Consider the following 6770-nt stretch of genomic DNA (forward strand, 5'->3'; position numbering starts at 1 on the left):
AAATGTCACCGCTGACATCTTTATTGGACATTAGCATTTAAAGAATCTCGTATCCCTCCGCAGAGATTAATGAGGGAAAAAGTTATAAGGGAATTAGCCTCATAATCCCCCTTCCGTTTCTCCTCCTCCTCCTTCTCCTCCTCCTTCACTCCTGCCTATCTCAAAGACAACACCCTCTGCATCATAATCACAAAGTCACTCTGCGTGTCTGCTGTCGGAGTGTAATATGCCGCTTATCTCAACACTCTCCTCTTTAAAAAGAAGAGGAAAAAAAGCCACAAAAACACGACATGAGCGGGCGGGACGTGGGTGGGACGGGACGAGCAAAGAAGATTAGGTTAATTTTAGAAGCTTAGCAGAGGAAAATGATGAAAACCGCTTCAAGGCGGCGGGATTATAGTGAGACAAACACGGGGAAACAAAAGGAGGGGAATCGTGGTTGGATTTGTGCAATATCACACGCACCAAGTGGGCTAAATGAAGAAATCGTTCAAAACAATAGAATTACTGCTGGAATGCTACACATATCAAATCCCAGCTGCTAAACACATTTGATACAATTAGACACGCAGAACAAGGTTGTTAATTTGTAAGCTGTTTTATTTCATAATGGCTGCAGAGTTCAGCACCGTACTGAAGTCACGTGGCAGAGCCCTCGCAACCAATCCGTACCCACAATTCACTCTGAAATACTGGAATCGCAGCTGATAAAATAACTACCATGTTCATGTTTCTAATTAGACATGATAAGTCCCCTTGGTTACTATATTAATCAAATTATGCTGATGGCTGCAGCCCTGACAGTTTGCGATTGCGACCAACTAAATACCCCTCGTCTCATCCTCTCTACGGTGTCCGAAAAATGGGGAAAGGCCCTTTTGAAGCCAGTGTTTGGTTTGTCCGTCCTGGGCTACTGTAGAAACACTGCGGTGTAACACTGGGTAAAGTAATCCCAACCAAAAGATGACCCAGTGGGTTTAGCTCCGTTAGGGTCTCCACCAACTTCTACTACTTGTAGAAATACTTAAGCTGCTAAATGTGCCTCCATATTCACCAGCGAATTGCTGACTAACGGCTTATTTTCACTGAAAGAACAACTGTGTGCTGTTTTGAAAAGCACATTTGATGAGAACATAAAAAAACCAACAACAAAGTGTCGTGTTGTGGGCCGTAAAACCAAAACAATGAGCTGAAAGACTCAAAAGAAAGAATGTAATTAGGGACTTTTATTCGAGTACTGTACTTAAGAACAAACCATACTGCCGTATTTCCCTTTGAAGTAACCTCGCACCAAATCTCCGAGGCAGACATCGCACTTTTTGCTCCACTGCATTGGTCTGACGGCTTTGGTTTAGTTTTCTTTCAGGAATACAGCACAGTACAGTTTTTACACCCTTTCCAACGAAAACCACGCATCTCCAAATTTGGCGTTTTTGAATGTTTGTGAGAAAGTGAAGGATTAGGTGTCCCTTCATGTGTGGAGAAGATTCTCCCTCTTAAGCTAAATAAAGTCTTTTAAAAACGCTCTTGGATTAGCTGTGGGGGGGGAAAAATCATCGTCACAAAGCTGGAAAACAGGCTGTTTTCCTGAGCCCATGACAGGTTGACTTCTCAAAGCACAGAATATGATGCATTGTTGTAGATTAACTACACAGTAGTGTTGTTACGTTTGGCTCAACCTTAAACATTTACTGCACGGCCTTAGAATGCAGCATAAACATTGTTGCAGGAGTATGATTAATTCAAAAACATCAGATAGAAAAAACCTTACATACATTACCTACATTTAGCTGAAAACACATATATTTGTAATTAGTTGAGGTATTGAGGGCAATACTTCTTCCAACCGGTGATAATCCTCTGTTTCACATTGTACACAGTCATTTGAGTCCTTGTTAATACAAATATGTTGATAAATGCAGATTTAAAGTAAAAATACAAATGTTTACATGCAGCAGTTTACAGACAGATAAAAAGAGGCGATGAGTGGATGCTCTATTTAACATAATGTAGGCAATCCAGGCTCTCCGTAAAAGAAAATATCGAGAAGCGAGGAAGGGGATATTAAAAAAGACCTTTATTGGAGTGGCTAAATCATTAAAAGGGCGACCATTAAAAACCATCAGGTCTCCGTCAGGGCTCCCAGTCTACAGATGTGTTGTTAAAGAAACAGCATGAGCTCTGGAGATCGTTCAGAAATGAAGCTGTGATGTAGTTATGGGAACATTTCTCCACAACATTCATTTTAATAACGCTGCCACTGCCCCAGCTGCTATACTGTGGTCATTTTATGTTGTGGATCAGTAATAATCTAGTCTTTAACTGCAGTACCGCCTTAGTCCGCCTGATGGCAGCTTTGTCCACCAATCCTCCGTCATCACCATCAATCCCAAATCCAAACTTGCAAAGAAAGTGCCGTAAAAAGTCACAGTTTTATCGATACGTATAATTGAATTCATTCGGCGGCGTACGGTTCCAGGTGAACGTTGAGGCCTTTTTATGAGCCGAGGTAGGGGCGCAGTAATCAAGTTGCCGCTGCGAAGAGTGACGACTTTCATTATTCCACCTATTTAACCGGCGGCGCCCACTGCGATCTAATTAGGATGCTCCGGCAACACTGGAATCCCCTTCGCTAATCTGCTGTGGGACAACACATTAACCCCCGAGAGCACTAATGAACTCGTCTCATTAATTAGAATAATACCAGATTTAGTTGTAGCATGGAGAGGCGATGAAGTGCGAGGACACCCACTCGCCTTTGTGAAGTTTTGAGGGTGTCTGCCTCTCACCCGGGGGTGGAGGTGACAGCGAGAGGCTGCTGTATTATTCAGCTTGGTATTATTTTTTTCCTCGTGAAAGAAAGACCATGCTTTTTTTTTTTTCTGCACGTTACATCTTCCTCAAAATGTGTGATGAGCTTTGGGGAACAAATGTTTGGCCCGCACACACACACACACATTTTTTTTTCTATCTTGGATGACTTTGAAATGAACATGGCTGAAAGAAAAAGGAGAAAGCGCGGGGAAAACTTGCCGACATGGCATCCGTCGGCCAAGGCGGCCACTTTTTATGTCCCGTCTCCAACACTCTGGGGAAACGCTTGAACAATGAAAATATATTGAGTCCGGTCGCCTGCTCTTTAGCCTGAGGAGAACAATCATATTCGGCTGATTGAGGACAAGAGTGCATATATAAAGATGGCCGCCGTGAGCCTTGTTTTATCACCTGACATCATATGTGAGCACAGGTAGGCTATGAGAGGGTGAATATCCAGAGTAATGGGAAAAAAATGAAAGGGAACAAAAATAAGAAAAAAAATATAGTTGTAGTAACAATAGAAGTAGCCTTGAGTGCGCTACTTGTAGAAGAGCTGGCAGAATTAGCAGTTTAGCCTTGTAAAAGCATCAGTAGTAGGTAGGAATTGAAGTAGCTTGCTAGCCTATATGAGCACTATTAGAAGTGCTACTAGTCAAAGTACTGTTATTATAATTTTAATTCCAGGAATAGTTAGACCTTTTTGGAAGTAACACTCTCAGGTCTGTAGCAGCTTTAAAGGTAGGCCTATAGCCAGCAGCTGGTTAGCTTAGCTTAGACGTTTAGCTAACACTTGTGTTTTTGTACGGACTTATCAAATATATATCAAGAAATAACTTGAGAGGTGTGGGTAGCATATTTGGACTTTCTCAGCTTTGGACAGAGCCAGGCGACTTTCTCTGTTTTTAGTCTTTATGCTAAGCTAACTGGCTGCTGGGAGCTTTATCACATTTCTCATGTTTCACACCCAACCAAAAAGAATGTTAGGATATATTCCAAAATTAAAAGTTGTAGTGTGAGCCTTGCAATAGAGCCGACGTTAATACCCTAGAACTGGCAGAGGTAGTATTTATACTTCAGTATTAATTTGCACTAGTAGTAGTAGTAGCCGGGTAGTGACACAGGGCCTAAAGGAGAACTTGTTTACAACCAAATATCAAATTGGCAACTACTGTTTGTTAATGTAGAAATATAAAACTATGTCCACTTTTATATGTTATGAGCATTTTCCGATAGTTACTGCCTACTTTACATCCAAAGAAGAGCGGTGTGTATCCATGACTGCCTGCAGATAACTCAGTCAAGTGTATGTGGAACCTCGGGACATAATATAATTCATTAAGTTGTGAACAGGCAACGGTGGCACTGGAGGAAAAAGTGGAAATCATTATAATTCACAGCACAAATCCTCCGGAGGCGAACCGTCTAACCTGACAATTAACTCCCCCAGCGGGAAGGCACTGTCTGAGACTGCAGTGGGGAGGGTGGGCATGTAAATCAATTAATTATGTGTGCAAGTTGAGGATTAATTAAGGGGATGTTTAAAGTTGGCAGAGATCATCTTTGTTTTACTACAATTTTATGTCACTTGAACACAACACTTTCCACGACCTGAATTAATGGCTGGTTGACCCGGATCACAAAACATCTTTTTAATTTGCCCCTGGGTAATCCGCAGACCTCACTGTCGATGGAGGTGCTTTTTTAATGAAGAAATACTGAAGATTAAAGGAGAAAGATTTGGGGGAGTTAAAGGATAAGTCCACCCAAAAATTAAATATTAGATTTTTAGCGACCCTTCCATTTACATCCACACTAAGAAGTTGGGTAAAAATTCATAGTCCACAAAACATTTCTGAAGCTTCACAGCAAAACAGCACTGGTGCATACTTCTAAACAACTGAGGTAGATGGGGACTTGTTTTAAAATATACAGCTTGTCCGGCGAAGTCAAGTCTCTTGAAGTCCCTGTTTTGTTGTATTTCGTTCATTGTATTAATTCCATAGATTTAATGGTGCATCTGATGGTGTGATGTTGAGGAAGTTGCCGTAACTTATATTAAAGTATAGGCAATATCCACTTTGTAGGCCTAGTACTTGAGTAGCAAACGTCTACCGTATATAATCAGAATTATTCATAAAGTCTGTTTACAAAATCATTGTTCTCTTTAGAAAGTATAACATTGGTACAGTCCTTCTTTACCAGTGTCTCTGACAGTCTTGTGTGGCCGTCGTGTTTTTGGTGATTTCACATACAAAAGGAAGGAGGTGGCGGGCTGGTTAAGTGGTCCTTTCCCACGTTGTCTCGATAACAAAAATAAGTCGGGGGATTTGTGACACGTTGAATGAGGCTTATTAGGAATGAAAGGACTGGAGATTAGATCAGGAAATCCCCCTGACACACACACACACACACTCACACTCACACACACAGAGAGTAGCTCGTTTTGATGCTGCTAAACATCCTGTACAAGAGAAAAGTACAGGTTTTGCTCGACAAATCACAGAAATAGAGGTAAAATCTTTTAAACACATTACAAAATCAGGTCAACTTTAGGTTTTATAATCTGAATATTTTCTTCCGCTCGGCACAGATGAGAAGGGTTCAAGTAAATGAGTGCTGGCAGACAGTTAACATTCACCACCGAAATGTAGATGACTTTCTATAATGGTAATTAACGCATGGTGGCATTTGAATCTTCATTTTGCTAATGAGATGCATGGTATTAATTAGGGCCTAAGTGATTAACATAACAACCGCTGGACAATGTCCTGAGGTAAGCGCAGGACTGTTTTTCGTTTTTTTATTAATTCTCCCTAAAGCCACGGGCTCATTAATAAATCCTAACAGCCAGCTCTGCTAACCTTGAGAAGTATGCGGAGTCATGTTGAAAGTGAAGTGAAAGACGAGGAATATGTCCAAGAAGTGAGGACACAATGGGCGAGAAAGAGAGCATTGTTACAAATAGAAGAAAAACTGTGGGACTAATGAAAGGGGAGAGAAGAGATGCAACCAAACAGACGGGAAGGCACGAAATGAAAATAAAACGAGATGACAGAACAGAAAAGAAAAAAGTGCAGGAAACAGAAAATTATAGAAGAAGAGAGCAACCTGAATAGAATGAAACTGGAGAGCTTAACACAGAACTGGTTTGGGTAATTACTATCCAGTATCGACCTATGTTACAGGGTGAATTGATGGCTGATGAACCTTGACACAGTTGCAATTAGCAGTCAGGGCCGGCACACATGGTACAAGATGATAACTTTGTGTTGCAAGTGTCCTAAAAGATAAAGAAATATACAAATGGCCCCGGGTTGACGTGAGGGATCTGAAACCTGCTTAAGGGATTTCTCCGCCACCTGGGGGCAGCACAACAAACGTAAACACAACAAGTTGATACGGCAAATGTGCTAGCGAACAACCGCCTTCCTGCTCGTCCAGAAGCATTCATGTAGAGTTGTGTTTGTGGCTAATTGGTGAATGTAAGTCCAATATTCTCTCCCACTAGCTTTGAATAGGTCTCCACCATAGGACTCCTGAACGCAGCATTTGTATTTTTAGCTGCTAAGGTGCTCGACTTGCATTCACTTGCAACGTTCTAACTTTCACTTTCTGCTGTTTGGGCGTCACCGTGTTCCAGGTAACGTGTTCTCTTAAAAGAAAAAGATGCCCGCCGTGGCTTGAAATAGAATTGATGTGAACAGTGAGAGTTAACTGAAACAGTGTTGTTGGTCGTAAAACCAAAACAACGGGCTGAAAGATGCTAAAAACCAAAAAGTTTGGGGATCATTTCCTGTGGGACTTTCCACGGACCAGACAATGATTGCTGTCAATCGAAAGTTGAAATCCTTGATTCTGGTGCTGGGATGGCCCAGTATGGGTCGTCCAGGAGCTCAGAGAAGTTGCACTCGACTGTACTCGAGTCCTGCAGCCCAGTGAAGTCTGCTCACATT

Source organism: Sparus aurata, chromosome 14 (genome assembly GCF_900880675.1).
Source record: "Sparus aurata chromosome 14, fSpaAur1.1, whole genome shotgun sequence".
In the NCBI taxonomy this organism is placed as follows: Eukaryota; Metazoa; Chordata; class Actinopteri; order Spariformes; family Sparidae; genus Sparus; species Sparus aurata.